The following is a 22,205-nucleotide window of genomic DNA, read 5'->3' as shown; positions in this document are numbered from 1 at the left end:
ATTAAAATCTAATATTTTGTAACACCTCCCTTCGCAGCAATTACCGCTTCGACTCTATCTGGCATACTACAAATGCATCTGAGGCAGCGTTTTTTAATTTCATCATCATAAAGCCACACATTGATTAGTCTTTCGATCAGCTGGATCTTATTCGTGACATTATGAACACAAATTTTCATCTTCATTAGCCCCCAAAGGTTCTCGATCGGGTTGAGGTCAGGAGAATTGCCAGGCCAGTCCAGAACCTTCACTTTGTTGTCCAGAAGGAATTTTGTCACAGTTTTAGCCTTGTGACAAGGTGCAGAGTCATGCATAAACACAAATTTGCCATCTGGGAACCATTCACGAACTTGTGGAAGTAGCCGTTTCTCCAGAACCTTAATGTACTGGTGTTGGTCCATGGTTCCTTCGACAATATACAGGCGGCCGGTTCCATTACTACTGATGACGGACCACACCATGACACTTAACGGTCTTGAAAATGCAGTCACTATTGTATTTCTGACCCTTGCGCCTCCTCACAAATACAGATCTGTCATCAAGGATATGTATTGATGACTCATCCGAGAAGCAAACCTGGAAAAAAATGTAGTTTTGTATTAAAACCTGTTTACGCCAAGTGCGGTTGGGCATAACAGGGAGGAAGTAAACAAATTACAATTTTTGTAAACAGCTTACCCTTTTCCATTCATCAGTAGTCCAATTTCGATGTTGTTTTGCCCATAATAGTCGCTTCTTCATCATGGTTGGTGTCAGTGATGGTTTCTTTGCTGGACGATGACAAGCGAAACCCAGCTCTTTGAACCTCCGACGAGCTGTCATTGAAGATACGTTGATCCCCGCTTGTCGAATCTTTGCTGTAATGACTTTCATTGAAGCTTTTCTATGTTTAATGACGATATTTCGTAACAGGCGCTCTGCTCGTGGAGTAGTGATTCTTTTGCGGCCTCATTTACCCACTGTTCAGGTGACAAATTCGTGCCTTGGTCAATTTTTTTCTTAATTCTTTCCACTATTGACTTTGAAACAGAAGTGTTAGACGCTATTTTTCTATGAGAATAATCCGTATTCTTTAAAAGTGTTTTTATTTCTGAAATTTTACTGGGAGAAAGGTCTTTAGCTTTCCCCATGTTTGTTTTCTAAATACCCGTATTTTTAAGTATATACTGAACTATAATTAACTGTATTCTAATCTTGTCACTTCACTGTATCACCTAGAGAGCAATATTCGCACAAGAGATGCAAGGAAACAAATCTATAATAAATCACGTGTGTTACTCCAACAACAGTCAGCAAGGAACTGTAACATAATTGGCGCCTTTCTCAATTCTTGACCAGAGTTTTCATGATTAGGCTTCTTAATGTAGGGCTGATTGTTGAATTTAAGTATGGAAATGTGTAATTAAGAATATCCAACCATAAAAATAAGCAATAAGTAAACACTTACAAGGGAATAATGATCCAAACATAAATTCTTCAATTCTTACCTAGTGGCCCTAATAATATGATCAACCACTGTACGTTTATTTCTGTTTATTGTATTAAAATTTAGGTAACCACTCAACGTTGGCTTCACTGTTTTTTCTTGTTGTTCTCCGAGTATCGGAGGGAGATTTTAAATATAACTCGTCGCACTCATTTTAACTACATTTGTCAGGGCATATTCATGAGTAAATAAATTATAAATCATCCCTATGTAAATTCATAATAGACTTCAGCGAAGATTCGCCTCGAATTTAGGTCCATTTGACCAAATTTACAGTGTAGTATTATGTTCATGAATTTTCATGTATGATTTGTTCTCCTTTACTAACGTAAATTAAATTTATTTTAGCATTTATGGCAATTTTCATTTGCCGTAGAATAGGCATTCATTGTTTCCTCCACTCTTGTAAGCTTGTAAGCTACATGCACAGTAGTTTATTCTAGACACGAACGTACCACCCCCCGGAAATCGGAAGTCAAGACCACGGAACGGAGGGGTGCATGGTTGGTCCTCGGTCGGTTTTTGGAGCATTTTCTTACCGATCATAGGTTTCTTGGACTTTCCAGATGAGGTGACATTTGACTCGTGACCGAAAATGTACCAATACAAACATACCCCAAATAATTAGAGAAGGCTGCTGCCATACACAATGGGAAACTCTGTAATTTAATGTGGCACAGGAGACTGGAGATTCCTAGCCAGAAAATTCCGATGGTAGACTTTAATTTCACGTTTCTATTTCTCTCAGCGTATAATATCACGTTAATTTCTGTAGCTTTTTAGCTACAAAAGGGTGGATAGGGACTAGACTACAACTGAGAAGGGAGTAGCTTTTGTCTTGACTGTGCTTCAGCTCTGGTCCTTTATATCACAGTGACTACATGAGGCAAATTTTATTTTAAAACACGTATTATTTGTTCCCAAGAGAATCAAAACTCCTATTTTCAACTGGAAATAAAGTTCGGAACGTCGCACAGTGTGTCGAATCCCAATTCTAGGTGGAAAAAATTAAGAACGTTGTTAATAGTGTTGGGATCCTATCAAAAGTTGGCAATATGCCGTTTTCGAGGTCGCTGAATTCATGTCTGGCGTCGTCTAAAATGTACGATCTTCGAGGGTAAATATATAGGGGTGAGGGGAAAGGGGAGGTTTAAAAATGACCGATAGCAACAAAAGAATCGTCCATTTACGGGAGTAAAAATCACGATTTGGATGTGCATATTATAGTTTATGACAGTAGTAAACATACTGTTTAAAACTGGATAAAATATGAATAACAATGAGAATTTCAGTCCATTATTTTCGTTACATCTTATTTGAGGGAATAGACAAAGGCACTGTATGTAAATTCTCCAGATTGAAAACGTATTTTAAATTGGTATTAAACATAGAACAACGAAATATGCACAAAAAATAACAATATTTTTTTAAAATAAAAATATATTCGTCAAAATCAAAACAACAATATTTCTTTATAACAAAATTTCATTTTCCAGTCCGGTTAATGACATAGTTTTAGTAAACACACCTAACACACGAAAACAATATTATTATATATTATAATATATATTATATTGTATTTTCACATTAAAAATGCAAGGTTACACTCAAAAACATTTCATAAAAAACGTGAAAGGATCATATTATTTACAAGTATTTGTCTCATCAACCTCATCCCGTTAATAATAACAATATGTCCAATGTTCATCTGTCACCTGATTCGTCTGTAGAGTCCAGAGCATCGTAGTCATTGCTATACTGATCTTCTTCATTTGATGTGAAAGGATCTTGGGAGTCATTACGTAACTTAATAGCTTCCATAGGTAGATTACCAGGAGTTTTACGTGGCATTGTTCGGTACTTGTTTATTAAGGGATGTGATCAACAACATGTTAAGCAAGTCTCTGTTCGTTGAATCCCTGCTACATTTTTTAGTATGATGTTCACGAAACCTCCGACAATCTTTATTTCTAGCTTCTTGAGCTTCTTCAGATAATGTTCCTATATGTACAAGAAAATGTTCAATTACTTGAGTACTGCGTACAAAAATGTTATGCACAGTTACGGGCATATAATACCACGCATAGAGTTTAACATACAAAGCCGCAACGAATTTTTCCCGGAATCGTTGTTCTCTTCTACCTGCACTCTCCCATTTTTGTTAATATTATGGGATATCAACTTAATTTGGTTTCTTAGCTCCTGAACCTGAGTATCAGTAAGAGTTGTAGGCTCAAATTTATTCATAACATATTGAAATATGACTTCTGAATGCCCCTCTTTACGACACGACCGCCACGCGTTGAAAAATTCTTCTCTTTGTAACGCCCTCATAGTCACTGAAAATAAGAAAATAAACCATCATGCACATTCGTGCGCAACCAAACCACTACAGATCCTGAATCTACATTAAATTTCCCATCGAATGACGTTGAAAGTAAAGTGGCACTATGGGGCACTCATAAAGTTTTTTTCGAGAAAAATCTAAAAACAATTTAATTTTCTACAACCACTTCCTTTTACAACGAATTGTGATTAATTTTTTTAGTGCAAAACGCTTGTATTACGCATAAAAGTTAGAACGCATACTTCTTTTCACTATTCCATGAGCCACAGAAGACAACAACTCGTTGAACTCACTAGAAACACAACGTTCGGTTCACTCCGACTCCTCCTATCAACTGAGCCTGATAACTGCCAGGAAGAGTTTCAGCACCTGTCCCCTCCGTCCTACGCACCAGAAAGCGGAAAGGAAGACCGAAGGTCACCATCTGGTTTGTTCACTATCGAATGAGCCAGGTTTCACTTTGATTTGCGCCAGTGATTTTTTTCCACCTAGATATGGGATTCGACACACTGTGCGTCGGCATCCACTTGTACTGAAATGTGCGTTCATGAAAGCTAGGCCTACTTTCTACAGAGTCCTTGTGGTTATGCAACTAGGTTTTACAATTGCTACCGTATTTGAACGTTTACCTTAATAATAGTAGTTCCTAGAGCAGGTCACTGTAGTCACGTCCTTTAACAGCTGAGTGACCTAGTAAGTATTCCTCAGACGCTACAGAACATGAGTAGGCATCTCGGCAATAGTCCTCCTTGTGAAAAGCTACTGCAGTGAGCTCGCAGTATTCTGCGAGAGAGAATTCCTGCACCAAGCTACCTGTTTGTTTCGAGGCCAAATTTGCTGCACAGGAGATAAAGATGGGTGGACGTGGGATATCTTATTCATGAGTTAGGTGTAACAGACATAAAGGTAGTGAGAGTGATTACTGGTAGTCTACAGACAGGTGGAAGCAATGACAGGAGGGTACTCGGAATGAGAGGAGATAAAGGCCAAGTTAGGAATGAACTCTATGAATGAAACTGCATGTGTAAACCGACCTTGGTGGTGGGGACATGTGAAGCGAATGGAGGATGGTGGGTTACTAAGGAGAATAATGGATTCTGCCATAGAGTGTAAAAGAAGTAGAGAAAGACCAAGAAGGCGATGTTTAGACTCAGTTTATAATGAGTTAGAGATTAAAGGTGTGGAAACAAAATGACACAGGAGCTTACAGTCTGAAAGCAGAAGGACGTCGGGAATTAGGAAGTCCGTATAAAGATAAAAACAAGCCACACTTCATCACAGATTTTGTGTTTGTATAACGTCGCCCCATTCAGACCACAACAAATACACTTACCGTATTCATTGTCACGAGATGCAGATAGCTCCGGGATGTTTTGGCCGATACACAGCTTCGTCACGCGTCTTCTCTCTCAGTGCATTTTGCATTCAGAAGTACGGACACCTGAGTTTAAAACCCTGCAAAGAATGGACGTGTGGAACAGCCTGAATCCATTGGTAAATACCACGCGAGCAGAAATGAACAATCTGATTCAATTTGGGATAAAGCACACCGTTCGAGTCGTTGTTTATAATACTTCTCTAGAGCATCCACAGTTAAGAAAAGACTACAGGCCTTACGGGCAGGTTGCCTTCCACTGTTGCCATACTCGCTCACTCACTGCGGCCTCGGACACTGCTTGTGAAATACAGTGATGGCAGCTTAGTACAGCTGTTACAAGACTAATAATAATATAAATGCCGGATTATCTCCAGTCATTAATCAAATTACAGTCATGAAATTTCGTTTTACCAAAAGGTTTCTAAGGATAAAAGCCCACTGACTGCATCATCCGAAATAGAGTAGGAGTTTCAACATGTAGCATGCGAACTAAATAATAATAATAATAATAATAATAATAATAATAATAATAATAATAATAATAATAATAATAATAATAATAACATGCGTGTCCAGAAACCGAAATGTTTATGTCTTGTTTCTTATATATGGGAAAGTTTCATTATCGTTGTTGCTGTAAGGGAGCGCAGTGCTGAGTCTATTAGCCCCCAGAAACATTTCACTATTAACTCAAATACTGTGTAGTTACAATACAGGAAGGTGACGGCGAGACATCTCTATCTTGGTGATGTATCCTTCAGCTCACTTCAGATAAATTTACTCGTGATAACAGATGCAAGGGCTTCATGTTTATCACAAAATACGATAACTTAAATATTCTTCCGCAACATAAAATGCAGAATGCTGAATGACTTATTTGTATGATTTCTCAAAATCAAGTAGTTCGGGGTTGGCGGTTCATCACTAAAGTAGAATTCATGAACAGCTTATTCCGCTTCTGACAAAACCATCGTATTTAAAGAGTCTGGAATTATTGCGAATTACTTTTTCCTTTTCCGCTTATTGCTGGGAATCTGGAGTGGCTCTTCGCTGGCTTCCTTCCTTACAGTATTTTGAAGACGGAAGACCTCGAAATTCCTAAAAACTTTGCGGCTCCATCTACTATACAGCTTACAATTTGCCCTGTATGTTTTGTTTTCAAATATCAAAATTTATTAAGCACCATTTGCCGTTCCATTCTCCGGACAACTTCACCACTTCTCCTTTTCACATGTTCAGCCATACTTTACTATATAAAATACTAAACAGACATAAACAATATACGATACTCCCAACCAAAAGCAATGCTATACACGAAAAACGAAACACATTGTATTTATTAAAAAAACCATGCTCCCCGGAAAGACGATCTCTTCAATCTGCCGAATATCTCCCTTACATAAGCAATCACTGTAATGCGTGACACACGCAAAACAGGAAACATGCCGCGCTGACCTCACCAATGATGATTCGCAGTAGTTAAGCTGAGTCATTACACGTGTTGACTGCTGTACACACTTCCGCACTACACGCTGAAGTGTGGCGCGCGATGCAACAAGCATGGCCGGCTGTTCCGTGTACTGAACCGCATAAACGATATTTAAAAGGATGATATCAAAATGAGTTTACGTCTTCTTCAGAATTGTATGACACAACCAATGCTTGTTTCATAAGAAAAATTATACATTGTGATAGGAATTCATTATAATCCTTATATACACGTAGAAGTAAAGTGGGTAACACCAATAGAAGTAAAAGCACATAAGGCCAATAGTTTTTTCTTAACGCTGGATGCTCGAGTTAACTTACAGACACTTCCAGCAATAGGGAAACCAGGTAATGACTAGCTGCGAAAGGCTTCCGAAGAATTCTTACTACCGAAGACCTAAAATCGCACAATGCCTGGCCCCATTTGTCGCCCTTGGATGGGACTTTCTTGTTTCGCTAGAAGGCGAACGGGCGGTTGGGAGACAATTTCATCATATGACCATAGAAAGCCAGTCTCCGTTTCTCGTGGCACAGTGTGAGAGCAGCTCTATTGTGGAGTAGAGTTCCAGTATTTCCCACCTTCCAATACTGAACCTGGGATCTTTCCAAGAATTCTCCCTTCTGTGACTTCCAGTATTTCAGTCAAGTCTTTTCTATTTAGTGAGAGAGACACAGTTTCCTGGCGGATGACTGTTGTGTAGTTTGTTATGGATGTCAATAAACCAGTTCCAGCTTGTCAACTCTCGCTACTTTCTCTATCAATGTAGCCGCAGAGGTACCTGCAACTGACATCTCCTGCATCCCGCGAAATGTATCCAAACTATAGCCAGATGACATTATTATTATTATTATTATTGTTGTTGTTCCGGGGTTACCCGTGGAGCAGAAAGAGGTGAAAGAAGGTGCCGGGATGAATGGGTCTAACTACAATGTTAAAAAAGAATTTAAAAATTAAACTGAAGGTTATTTTTTCTTAAATTCAACCTTAGCAAATTTTCATAACAATGTAACAATGTAACATGGATCATCTGCTGAAAGGTATAAAATGGCAGGGAGGGATTCAGTTAGGTGGAAATGTAGTAAGCAGCCTGGCCTATGCTGACGACTTGGTCTTAATGGCAGACTGTGCCGAAAGCCTGCAGTCTAACATCTTGGAACTTGAAAATAAGTGCAATGAGTATGGTATGAAAATTAGCCTCTCGAAGACTAAATTGATGTCAGTAGGTAAGAAATCCAACAGAATTGAATGTCAGATTGGTGATACAAAGCTAGAACAGGTCGATAATTTCAAGTATTTAGGTTGTGTGTTTTCCCAGGATGGTAATATAGTAAGTGAGATTGAATCAAGGTGTAGTAAAGCTAATGCAGTGAGCTCGCAGTTGCGATCAGCAGTATTCTGTAAGAAGGAAGTCAGCTCCCAGACGAAACTATCTTTACATCGGTCTGTTTTCAGACCAACTTTGCTTTATGGGAGCGAAAGCTGGGTGGACTCAGGATATCTAATTCATAAGTTAGAAGTAACAGACATGAAAGTAGCAAGAATGATTGCTGGTACAAACAGGTGGGAACAATGGCAGGAGGGAACTCGGAATGAGGAGATAAAGGCTAATTTAGGAATGAACTCGATGGATGAAGCTCTACGCATAAACCGGCTTCGGTGGTGGGGTCATGTGAGGCGAATGGAGGAGGATAGGTTACCTAGGAGAATAATGGACTCTGTTATGGAGGGTAAGAGAAGTAGAGGGAGACCAAGACGACGATGGTTAGACTCTGTTTCTAACGATTTAAAGATAAGAGGTATAGAACTAAATGAGGCCACAACACTAGTTGGAAATCGAGGATTGTGGCGACGTTTAGTAAATTCTCAGAGGCTTGCAGACTGAACGCTGAAAGGCATAACAGTCTATAATGATAATGTATGTATGTATGTATGTATGTATGTATGTATGTAGCGTCAGGTACAATGACAAATTTTAGACAAGACAAGAAAATTCAAAATTTAGTGACAGTTTAAAAATCTGGGATTCAAGCCCCTCGCTTTACAATTCTTGAGCTCCTAGCTCAAATTTACAAAAGAGCACAAATTTACTCAAGGGCAGAAATCCCTCAATACATGGAGCACTTGCTCCCAACTTACAATATCAAGCCTCCCAGAGGTGCTTTTACAACACATGAAAAGAGCTGACGTGCTCTCAGATTTCCAAGCCTATTTCAGACAATATCAGAAAATTACAATCACTCGCCATCAAGCCACAAAATTTGAAACAGCGGTATCTATTACCCAACCTATTGGGCCTTTGCGGAAAAGAACAGGTTAAGAAAAATGGCCCGAAACACAAATGAGTAGTATAATTGGAGAGTTCGGGCGCCTCCTCCCGCGGGAAATTTGAATTCTGGCCGGAAATTTGAATTCTGGCGGGAAATTTGAATTTTGGCGGGAGATTTGAATTTTGGCGCGAGATTTGAATTTGTAAACAAAGCCACGTGCTTTTTGACAGCTGTCATCGACAACAACGCATCGCTAACCTCACTGCTGCCATCTTGACGGGCCTAAACCTCAGTAGTGCCAACTTAACCTAACTAGCATGAGGTAAACAAAGCCACGTATTTTTTGACAGCCACTTGCTTTTTGACAGACAACAACGCATCGCTAACCTCAGTAGTGTCATCTTGACGGGCCTAAACCTTAGTGGTACCAACTTAACCTAACTAGCGCGAGGTAAACAAAGCCACGTGTTTTTTGACAGCCACGTGCCTTTTGACAGACAACAACGCATCGCTAACTTCAGTACTGCCATCTTGACGGGCCTAAACCTTAGTGGTACCAACTTAACCTAACTAGGGCGAGGTAAAAAAAGCCACGTGCTTTCTGAGAGCCACGTGCTTTTTTGACAGCTGTCATCCGCTATCTTTAAACTACAGAGCACTGTGCTGCCCTCTTTATCATAGTAGATGTAAAATTCGTCACCTGTCATCCGCAGTGCTGCCATCTTGACGGGCCTAAACCTTAGTGCTACCAACTTAACCTCACTAGCGTGAGATAAACAAATCCACGTGCAGCTGTCATCCGCCATCTTTAATCTATAGAGCACAGTGCTGCCCTCTTTGTGGTGGCGGATAATTTGAAAAATGCTTTTAGATAGCAGCCATCTATGAGCACCGTGCTGCCCTCTATGTGGTGGCGGTAAATTCCACGTGCTTTACAAACCTATATGCTTTTCTGACAGCTGCCATCCGTCATCTTTAATCCAGAGAGAACAGTGCTGCCCTCTATGTGGTGGCGGCAAATTCCACGTGCTCTTGTTTGGAAACAAATCAACATGCTTTTTTGACAGCTGTCAACCGCCATCTTTAATCACCGTGCTGCCCTCTTTAGCTACTTACCTTTGACAGCTGTCATCCGCCATCTTTAATCCAGAGAGAACAGTACTGCCCTCTATGTGGTGGCGGCAAATTCCACGTGCTCTTGTTTGGAAACAAATCAACATGCTTTTTTTTGACAGCTGTCAACCGCCATCTTTAATCACCGTGCTACCCTCTTTAGCTACTTACCTTTGACAGCTGTCATCCGCCATCTTTAATCCAGAGAGAACAGTGCTGCCCTCTATGTGGTGGCGGTAAATTCCACGTGCTCTTATTTGGCACTGCATTGCAATCAAACACTGTTTAGAAAAAAATTCTCTTCTCAACATGAGCTGGACAATAACATACTTACGAATCTGCTCAACACCTTCTTTCTTGCTTTTCTTCTTTGAGTAATAAACAAAAACTCTATCTTGCAAATAAGGAGCGGGAGGAAGGTAATACCTAACCTAAAATAAAAGAATATGCCAATTCTACATTATTTATTTACATCTTGTATGTACAAGTTTTATCTCGAATCATTTTACCCTAGTGATGTTTGCGTACTTCTCGACGCAATTCTTGAATGTACAAGTTTAAACTTGCCGTATTACGCTCTCAGCGTACCTCTCCCTACAATATGTACAGTGAATTGTGATGTAGGACAGCGTAACGTAAGTACACACCTCTAACATAATGTTTACACACACATCTGCTTTATGTAAAGTAGTACCTATCAATACTACTATGCCCCCAGGCTAGCGTGTTGGTAGAATTTGGAATGACAAACCGTTTGCAATCAACATTATTAAGGGCTACCTTACTAATTAAATGAGTGAACAACTGGTGCTTCTTGCTTCTAATGACAGACATTTGCTTATGCAAAACAGGTGGATTACTTTTAATGCAATTTTTATAGTTTTCAAAACTTAGCTGATTCTAAACGACATTCTTTTTAACCCCCTTCAATCTCTTTATTTGTAATTCATTTAAGAGTTTTATGCAATATGACTTGGATTTAGTACCTACAAATGAATCGATAATATTCCCAGCACATTCATCTTTCATTTTACCTAGAACCTTTTTGTTCACTAGCGGTAGATGATATTGATTATTTGCAGGATAGTTACTTGTATCAAACCTACCCAAGTCTGGCTTTATATCATTGTAATAGTCATCAGTTTTGATTTGATAAATAAACGAATCGGTATCTGTGTAGAGCAATTGGGCATTATGCGCGTACTTCTTCATCATATAATCGTAATGGAATTCATACATGAGTGTTTTAGCCAATTCAAGTACTACAAAGCCGACGTAGGTAGGTTTGTCATACTTAACCTTAGCACGATTCATCTGTATAATAACTAAATTCTCATGTATGATGGTGCAGCTGTGGAAATTTGGTTTACTTATTAAATAGTTAGCACCATACCTTTTCTTAATATTATCCCAGTTTGTAATCAATTTTACATCAACGCGTTTGTCAACATTTTCCATAGTCTTACCAAACACACTGTTATTCATGAGCTTGTAGATATCTTTTTCAAACTCGTTAACCGCATTCGTTTTTAAATTATTGTTCAGATCGATATATGGCTTTAGCCACGGTGACTGATTAAATTCTAGTACGCGATGAATTTTGGATAACTTCAAACCATGCTGCAAACACTGTTTTAAATTTCGGTAATGAACGATATACTTAGATTTATCGCACAAATTAGCAATGAGCATTTTCGTCGTTGATGCGATGTACGGGGGCTTCATATTTTCAGGGCAGAACGGTAGGTCATTATGAGAAGTGTGTAACTCTTTAGGATACTGTAAGTCAACTTCGAGGAAATAGCCTTTATCGGCTTCATCGCCTAGGGCGTGTAGCTGTAAAGCATCAATTTCGCACTGCGTTAGCCAGCGGAAACCACTCACCGGTAGATGCTGACTCATCGCCCACCCTTACTGATTATTAGCATCGAGGTAAACGATATACTGAGATTCCTGACTAGAATCGAAACTCGGCATGTACTTATTATTTGCCTTGGAATACCGCCCGCTGCACTGACTTAGACCGCCTCGAATAGATTATTTTAAAAAGTGCACCATAACAAAAGTACATCCGTCTTTAAATATAAATCGGAGTATTCACCCAGCGTTTGAATGTGGAACTGCTCCCAGATATGTTGTGCATGTAAATAGTCATCATCACTAATATCTGCTGAATTCAGCGAGCTGTAAAAGGATTGTTTTGATGGTAAGGCACGTTCTTCGAAGCGTTCTAAGCAGTCAAGATATTCATAACAAAAACACCCTTACTCCGAAGTAAATTAAACTGCGCTTCTTCGGGAAAAACGTGTCGAATTTCCGTAAATTGTTCAGGCTGTAAATGACTAGAAAGTTTATCGAGGCTACTCGCCATAAAGCGAAACGAGTCAAGGAATCTCAGTTTTATAGAATGCTCAGCATCTACTTTTACAGACTTTGCAAACGCAATGTACCGCTCTTTATTCTGAGGGATTATATCTACTTTTTCATCTGAAGCTCCAAATTGTGAAATGATGAAATGAGAGTCGTAACCAGATAAGTTATGAAAAATTACAGGGATAAATTTAGGAACTCTATACTTAAGATTACAGCTATAATGAGCGGCACATCTGTAGAAACCAGTTAAATGATCATGATCAAAAACTTTAGGGTCATTTTCGGAAAATTCCCCATCACAAATGCTACACTTTGTAGCACGTTCATGATCATTTAACTGAATTTCGGTGAGTGGCTTCATAGGAATATTACTATTTAGAATACGGCCAAGACGAACTGCATCACTTTCAAGTCTTTCTAAAAATACTTTAGCAGCATCATGTCCTCGATACAGCTCTAACTTGTTAAGCGTACTATCGTAACTACACTTGATGTAATACGCGAAGCTATACGGGACATGCATGTGCGTAGTATTAGTGAAAGAGTTGTCAGGATTAGGTGAGCATGTGTTGCATGGCGTGAGGATGGCTTCAAAGTCTGCATAAATCACGAACAGTGCTTGTGAAAATTTGTAAATTTTAAAACATTATTACCTGTAGTAGGTATCTCTGTACGTACATGATTGCAGTCATTCTTGGAATGCTTCGTTAACTGATCTTCAGTTCTAAAATACTGCAAGCATCCATCACATAGCCACTTTTTACCATTACGTTTTGACAACTGACTACTAACAAGTCTACTCAGATTTTTAATCCAGCAAAAGTGGCTATTTTCACTGTTTTCAATATAGAGTAAGTTAACATGAGTACTCTTCTTATGACATGTATAATACAGAGGACCTACTACAGACTTTTTCTCTACACCATACACATTAATGCTAATGTTATTTAGTTCCTCAAAGCGTTTAATATCCTTTATCTGCACAGGAAATTCTATACTATCGAAAATTAGTTGCGTTGAATAGTGTGGATACGATGATGTTCTATTCGCTACATTCCGTTTCACAGGATTTAAAGCCGACATCACCGCCCATGCAAAACATGCTTCGTCATTGTTTTGGATGTTTACAACAGTTTCTTTTCGCTGAATCCATGTCGGCAGCTCGATGTACGATGAACCTCGCATAGGATTGTACTTATTGATGTTAACTTCTAGATACATTATTTCAACTAAAGCCCACCCTGATTCCTATCCCTGAAATTCCTCGCTCTTAGTTGAAATAATGTTAGAGACATCCCTAAGTACATCACCAAAATTAGTCGACTCACTTATGACAAAATTCTTCGTATTAAATGATTTAATGTCCGTTATTTCGGATTCATCCATGCTTTTAATGTACAAGGCGAAAAGTTCAAAATTATCTTTAAATAAATTATGATTGGACAAAGATTTAGCAAGAAGCTGTTGTACATCCGGTTGAACGCAATTTAAAAAGTTTGAAGTGCTCTGAAACTTTTGACTGGTGCGAATTCTGTAACTAGCAATCCTACTTTTAAATGCTGTATTAATTTCCTCGATGTTTGCGTTACTACCACTTCTACATGCATTATTTTTATGCGCATTACTCCGTAAGTGTCCCTGAAAATGCGAAGATGGTACATCAGTGTTACAGTGCTCGCAGTGAATAGTTTGAAGTTCATGATTTTTTCTAGGTTTTTTACTACTAGTACTTTCTACAGCTACATCAGTAGCCGCACGCTTTTTCCCTACTACTACCTGAGGGAAAGTAGATATTTGATGTACCTCTACTAAGTGAGCCTCGTATCGCTCTACGTTAGCGAAATACACACTACAAACTTTACATAAAGCAGATGTTATGCTAGGGTGTTTTGATTTCATATGGCGCATGAAGTTATCACGCCTTGTAAACGTTACATTACATTCCTCGCAGCAGGGGAACATCTGAAAAAGAGAACGACCGATAGAGATTAGGCGAAAGTTACGGAAGAAACCAAGTTTCAACGCATAGAGGTTGGACATGGCTGTGAGTTTGATATTATAAGATTAACCTCTTCTATAGCATGAGGATTGAAGAGAACGACTATTTATGAATAGACTAAAGTTACGATGTTTCAGAAGAAAACAAGTTTCAGCCTGTTGAGGTCAGACATAGCTATGTGTGTTTGAAATTATAAAATTAACTAGGCCTATAGCATGAGGATTGAAGAGAACGACTATTTATCAATAGACTAAAGTTACGATGTTCGGAAGAAACCAAGTTTCAATGTATAGAGGTCGGACATTTCTGTGAGTTTGAAATTATAAGATTAACCTCGTCTATAGCATGAGGATTGAAGAGAACAACTATTTATGATTAGCTTAAAGTTAAGATGTTCGGAAGAAACCAAGTTTCAACGTATAGAGGTCGGACATTGCTGTGAGTTTGAAATTGTAAGATTAACCTCTTCTATGATATGCAGATTAAGGAAAATAACTATTTATCAATAGACTAAAGTTACGATGTTTTAGAAGAAACCAAGTTTCAGCCTGTTTAGGTCAGACATAGCTATGTGTGTGTTTGAAATTATAAAATTAACCTCGTCTATAGGATGAGGATTGAAGAGAACAACTATTTATGATTAGTTTAAAGTTACGATGTTCGGAAGAAACCAAGTTTCAGTCTGTTGAGGACAGACATAGCTATGTGCGTGTTTGAAATTATAAAATTAACCTCGTCTATAGTATGAGGATTGAAGAGAACGACTATTTATTAATAGTCTAAAGTTACAATGTTTTAGAAGAAACCAAGTTTCAGCCTGTTGAGGACAGACATAGCTATGTGTGCGTGTTTGAAATTATAAGATTAACCCCGTCTATAGCATGAGGATTGAAGAGAACAACTATTTATCAATAGACTAAAGTTACGATGTTTTAGAAGAAACCAAGTTTCAGCCTGTTGAGGTCAGACATAGCTATGTGTGCGTGTTTGAAATTATAAAATTAACCTCGTCTATAGCATGAGGATTGAAGAGAACAACTATTTATGATTAGCTTAAAGTTAAGATGTTCGGAAGAAACCAAGTTTCAACGTATAAAGGTCGGACATTGCTGTGAGTTTGAAATTATAAGATTAACCTCTTCTATGACATGCAGATTAAAGAAAATTACTATTTATCAATAGACTAAAGTTACGATGTTTTAGAAGAAACCAAGTTTCAGCCTGTTGAGGTCAGACATAGCTATGTGTGTGTTTGAAATTATAAAAATAACCTCGTCTATAGCATGAGGATTGAAGAGAACAACTATTTATGATTAGCTTAAAGTTACGATGTTCGGAAGAAACCAAGTTTCAGCCTGTTGAGGACAGACATAGCTATGTGCGTGTTTGAAATTATAAAATTAACCTCGTCTGTAGTATGAGGATTGAAGAGAACGACTATTTATCAATAGTCTAAAGTTACGATGTTTTAGAAGAAACCAAGTTTCAGCCTGTTGAGGACAGACATAGCTATGTGTGCGTGTTTGAAATTATAAGATTAACCTCGTCTATAGCATGAGGATTGAAGAGAACAACTATTTATCAATAGACTAAAGTTACGATGTTTTAGAAGAAACCAAGTTTCAGCCTGTTGAGGTCAGACATAGCTATGTGTGCGTGTTTGAAATTATAAAATTAACCTCGTCTATAGCATGAGGATTGAAGAGAACAACTATTTATCATTAGCTTAAAGTTACGATGTTTTAGAAGAAACCAAGTTTCAGCCTGTTGAGGACAGACATAGCTATGTGTGTGTTTGAAATTATAAAATTAACCTCGTCTATAGTATGAGGATTGATGAGAACGACTATTTATGATTAGCGTAAAGTTACGATGTTTTAGAAGAAACCAAGTTTCAGCCTGTTTAGGTCAGACATAGCTATGTGTGTGTTTGAAATTATAAAATTAACCTCGACTATAGCATGAGGATTGAAGAGAACAACTATTTATGATTAGCTTAAAGTTACGATGTTCGGAAGAAACCAAGTTTCAGCTTGTTGAGGACAGACATACCTATGTGCGTGTTTGAAATTATAAAATTAACCTCGTCTATAGTATGAGGATTGAAGAGAACGACTATTTATCAATAGTCTAAAGTTACGATGTTTTAGAAGAAACCAAGTTTCAGCCTGTTGAGGTCAGACATAGCTATGTGTGCGTGGTTGAAATTATAAAAATAACCTCGTCTATAGCATGAGGATTGAAGAGAACAACTATTTATGATTAGCTTATAGTTACGATGTTTTAGAAGAAACCAAGTTTCAGCCTGTTGAGGACAGACATAGCTATGTGTGTGTTTGAAATTATAAAATTAACCTCGTCTATAGTATGAGGATTGAAGAGAACGACTATTTATGATTAGCTTAAAGTTACGATGTTTTAGAAGAAACCAAGTTTCAGCCAGTTGAGGACAGACATAGCTATGCGTACGTGTTTGAAATTATAAAATTAACCTCGTCTATAACATGAGGATTGAAGAGAACAACTATTTATGATTAGCTTAAAGTTACGATGTTCGGAAGAAACCAAGTTTCAGCCTGTTGAGGACAGGCATAGCTATCTGCGTGTTTGAAATTATAAAATTAACCTCGTCTATAGTATGAGGATTGAAGAGAACGACTATTTATCAATAGTCTAAAGTTACGATGTTTTAGAAGAAACCAAGTTTCAGCCTGTTGAGGCCAGATATAGCTATGTGTGCGTGTTTGAAATTATAAAATTAACCTCGTCTATAGCATGAGGATTGAAGAGAACAACTATTTATGATTAGCTTAAAATTACGATGTTTTAGAAGAAACCAAGTTTCAGCCTGTTGAGGACAGACATAGCTATGTGTGTGTTTGAAATTATAAAATTAACCTCGTCTATAGTATGAGGATTGAAGAGAACGACTATTTATGATTAGCTTAAAGTTACGATGTTTTAGAAGAAACCAAGTTTCAGCCTGTTGAGGACAGACATAGCTATGCGTACGTGTTTGAAATTATAAAATTAACCTCGTCTATAGCATGAGGATTGAAGAGAACAACTATTTATGATTAGCTTAAAGTTACGATGTTCGGAAGAAACCAAGTTTCAGCCTGTTGAGGACAGACATAGGTATGTGTGCGTGTTTGAAATTATAAGATTAACCTCGTCTATAGTATGAGGATTGAAGAGAACGACTATTTATCAATAGTCTAAAGTTACGATGTTTTAGAAGAAACCAAATTTCAGCCTGTTGAGGTCAGACATAGCTATGTGTGCGTGTTTGAAATTATAAAATTAACCTCGTCTATAGCATGGGGATTGAAGAGAACGACTATTTATTAATAGACTAAAGTTACGATGTTTTAGAAGAAACCAAGTTTCAGCCTGTTGAGGACAGACATAGCTATGTGTGCGTGTTTGAAATTATAAGATTAACCTCGTCTATAGCATGAGGATTGAAGAGAACGACTATTTATCAATAGACCAAAGTTACGATGTTTTAGAAGAAACCAAGTTTCAGCCTGTTGAGGACAGACATAGCTATGTGTGCGTGTTTGAAATTATAAGATTAACCTCGTCTATAGCATGAGGATTGAAGAGAACAACTATTTATTATTAGCTTAAAGTTACGATATTCGGAAGAAACCAAGTTTCAACGAATAGAGGTCGGACTTAGCTATGTGTGCGTGTTTAAAATTATAAGATTAACCTCGTCTATAGCATGAGGATTGAAGAGAACAACTATTTATGATTAGCTTAAAGTTACGATGTTCGGAAGAAACCAAGTTTCAACGAATAGAGGTCAGACATACCTTAAAATCTTCGCACTGGAGACTGTTACTCGGATGAATAAAATGCGTACTTTCAAGCCTCTAACTCGAATGATAATATTCTGGTCGTACCTAAAAGAAAAGAACAAACATATATGAATGTAGTGTAGGGTACATCAGTTAACCTAGCTATCTCTACAACTCAAAGTTCGAAAACATACCTTAAAAATGCATGTGCTGCAGACTGTTACTCGGATGAATAAAATGCGTACTTTCAAGCCTGTAACTCGAACGGTACCTAAAATAGAAAAGAACAAACATATATGAATGTAGATGTCTATTACCTAGCGTAGAAGTTGCTTTGCAGACAGTAACTAACAGTTCTAGCTTACCTTAAGATAAAGGCTGAAGAATAATATTCACAGCAGGCAGTACTTAGACGGGAGATGTGTACGTGATACACGCATACAGAGAACTGTGAGCGCTTCACGCAGACTGCAGCGAGTAAATATGCTGCTTGTTACCAAGCGGATGTGAAAATCGCTGACAACTGCAGTACAGTCGGAACGAAGTGTTTATGCAACAAGAGCTCTCCTGAAGTCCCGCAGGCTGGCGTATTTAAGCCGGAATCGAACCTCCTGTTGATGCCGAAGTGTCATAATTTAAGAGTTCTGCAGCGGATCGAGCCTTGGAAAGTTAGCGCGCGATCCTCGACTTCTGGACTTAAACGGGAGGGTACTAAGCTACATCCGCGGTATTCCTTTCCTGTAGGCACTTAAAGGTATTGAGCTAAAACTACATTTAGCTAGATCATGTAATTACACGTTATGACGATCGCGCAGGCCCCTCGCCTATCATTTGCTATTTTTTTACGGCTTCCAACAGTAGGAGTTCGAACCCGCTATCTTCCGAAGTAGCGAGAATGATTGAAGAGTGTTGAGGGTGATTCATTTGTCGGATGGAGGCGTTAAGCTATGTGCAGGCTTCTTCGGTAGGAGTAGGCTATGTGCCGGTACCGGGACATCTAGTTATCGATTTAAAATCCTAGTCAGGAAGGGTAACCGGTCGTAAAACTATGGTGTATGATCTAAGAGGCGGGGTGTGCAAAAAAGCCAGCATTAAGTAAGGGCTGTTGATGGGGACGTTAAACCTTGTGCAGACTCCTTCGAAAATGATTTTGAGTACAAGACGTTGATGGTGATTCATCTGTCGGATGGAGGCAATAAGCCTTGTGCAGGCTTCTTCGGTAGGAGTAGGCTATGTGCCGGTACCGGGATATCTAGTTATAAAACCCGCTATAAGAAATTGATCGCGTATACTGCGATTTAAAATCCTAGTCAGGAAGGGCAACCGGTCGTAAAACTATGGTGTATGATCTAAGAGGCGGGGTGTGCAAAAAAAGCCAGCAATAAGTAAGGGCTGTTGATAGGGGGGGCGTTAAACCTTGTGCAGACTCCTTCGAAAATGATTGTGAGTACAAGACGTTGAGGGTGATTCATCTGTCGGATGGAGGCATTAAGCCTTGTGCAGGCTTCTTCGGTAGGAGTAGGCTATGTGCCGGTACCGGGATATCTAGTTATAAAACCCGCTATAACAAATTTATCGCGTATACTGCGATTTAAAATCCCGGTGTGTGAAAAAAAGCCAGCATTAAGTAAGGGCTGTTGATAGGGGGCGTTAAACCTTGTGCAGACTCCTTCGAAAATGATTGTGAGTACAAGACGTTGAGGGTGGTTCATCTGTCGGATGGAGGCATTAAGCCTTGTGCAGGCTTCTTCGGTAGGAGTAGGCTATGTGCCGGTACCGGGATATCTAGTTATAAAACCCGCTATAACAAATTTATCGTGTATACTGCGATTTAAAATCCTAGTCAGGAAGGGCAACCGGTCGTAAAACTATGGTGTATGATCTAAGAGGCGGGGTGTGCAAAAAAGCCAGCATTATGTAAGGGCTGTTGATAGGGGGCGTTAAACCTTGTGCAAACTCCTTCGAAAATGATTTTGAGTACAAGAGTGTTGAGGGTGATTCATTTGTCGGATGGAGGCGTTAAGCTGTGTGCAGGCTTCTTCGGTAGGAGTAGACTATGTGCCGGTACCGGGATATCTAGTTATAAAACCCGCTATATCAAAATTATCGCGTATACTGCGATTTAAAATCCCGGTGTGTGCAAAAAAGCCAGCAATAAGTAAGGGCTGTTGATGAGGACGTTAAACCTTGTGCAGACTCCTTCGAAAATGATTGTGAGTACAAGAGTGTTGATGGTGATTCATCTGTCGGATGGAGGCAATAAGCTTTGTGCAGGCTTCTTCGGTAGGAGTAGGCTATGTGCCGGCACTGGGACATCTAGTTATAAAACCCGCTACAACAAATTTATCGCGTATACTGCGATTTAAAATCCTAGTCAGGAAGGGCAACCGGTCGTAAAACTATAGTGTATGATCTAAGAGGCGGGTGTGCAAAAAAACCACAGAGGAGGACTATTTCAGTTTTACAGAACAGAATATTTTACAACCTTAATACAGTTATAATCTAGCAATAAGACGTTGTATGAGTTACAAGTCGCTCAACAGCACACCGTGTCTTCGTTCGAGGTTACACAAGCCGGAAGATACGTGTACAATTTCAGCTAACACATGCATTCCGCGCTCGCTCTGAATGACTTCGTCGATACAACTTCAAAGACTGTAGAACAAAAAAAAAATGAAACCCATAGCCTACAGTTTAGTTTAGTGTGCATGCCTCTCACCCGGCAGTCTCGGGTTCGATTCTCTTGGGATTAAAAATATGTTTTACAGATTTTAAATCGCAAGAATTTGTTGAGGTACCCTTCCTGACGCAAAACTGGCAGTATCTAGCCTCTTACATCAACACTATGGTTTTCGACCGGTTGCCCTTCCTGACGTCAAAGACCTAGGATTAAGAATCTGTTTTTTTAAGACTAGTTGCCCTTCCTGACGCAAAACTGGCAGTATCTAAGCTCTTACATCATACACTATTGTTTTCGAACGGTTGCCCTTCCTGACGTCAAAGAACTCGGATTAAGAATCTGTTTTACAACTTCTAACACGAGAATTGGGGATTTACAGCTTAAAGATGGCGGATGACAGCTGTCAGAAAAGCATATAGGTTTGTAAGGCACGTAGAATTTACCGCCACCACATTTCAAAGGTGAGTAGCTAACGAGGGGGCAGCACGGTGATTAAAGATGGCGGTTGACAGCTGTCAAAAAAGCATGTTGATTTGTTTCCAAACAAGAGCACGTGGAATTTGCCACCACCACATAGAGGGCAGCACTGTTCTCTCTGGATTAAAGATGGCGGATGACAGCTGTCAAAGGTAAGTAGTTAAACAGGGCAGCACGGTGATTAAAGATGGCGGTTGACAGCTGTCAAAAAAATGTTGACTTGTTTCCAAACAAGAGCACGTGGAATTTGCCGCCACCACAAGGAGGGCAGCACTGTTCTCTCTGGATTAAAGTTGGCGGATGACAGCTGTCAAACGTAAGTAGCTAAAGAGGGCAGCACGGTAATTAAAGATGGCGGTTGACAGCTGTCAAAAAAAGCATGTTGATTTGTTTCCAAACAAGAGCACGTGGAATTTGCCGCCACCACATAGAGGGCAGCACTGTTCTCTCTGGATTAAAGATGGCGGATGACAGCTGTCAGAAAAGCATATAGGTTTGTAAAGCACGTGGAACTTACCGCCACCACATAGAGGGCAGCACGGTGCTCAAAGATGGCTGCTATCAAAAAGCATTTTTCAAATTATCCGCCACCACAAAGAGGGCAGCACTGTGCTCTATAGATTAAAGATGGCGGATGACAGCTGCACGTGGATTTGTTTACCTCACGCTAGTGAGGTTAAGTTGGTAGCACTAAGGTTTAGGCCCGCCAAGATGGCAGCACTGCCGATGACAGGTGACGAATTTTACATCTACTATGATAAAGAGGGCAGCACAGTGCTCTGTAGTTTAA

This window comes from Anabrus simplex, chromosome X, assembly GCF_040414725.1.
Source record: "Anabrus simplex isolate iqAnaSimp1 chromosome X, ASM4041472v1, whole genome shotgun sequence".
Classification (NCBI taxonomy): Eukaryota; Metazoa; Arthropoda; class Insecta; order Orthoptera; family Tettigoniidae; genus Anabrus; species Anabrus simplex.
This window is presented reverse-complemented; position numbering follows the sequence as displayed.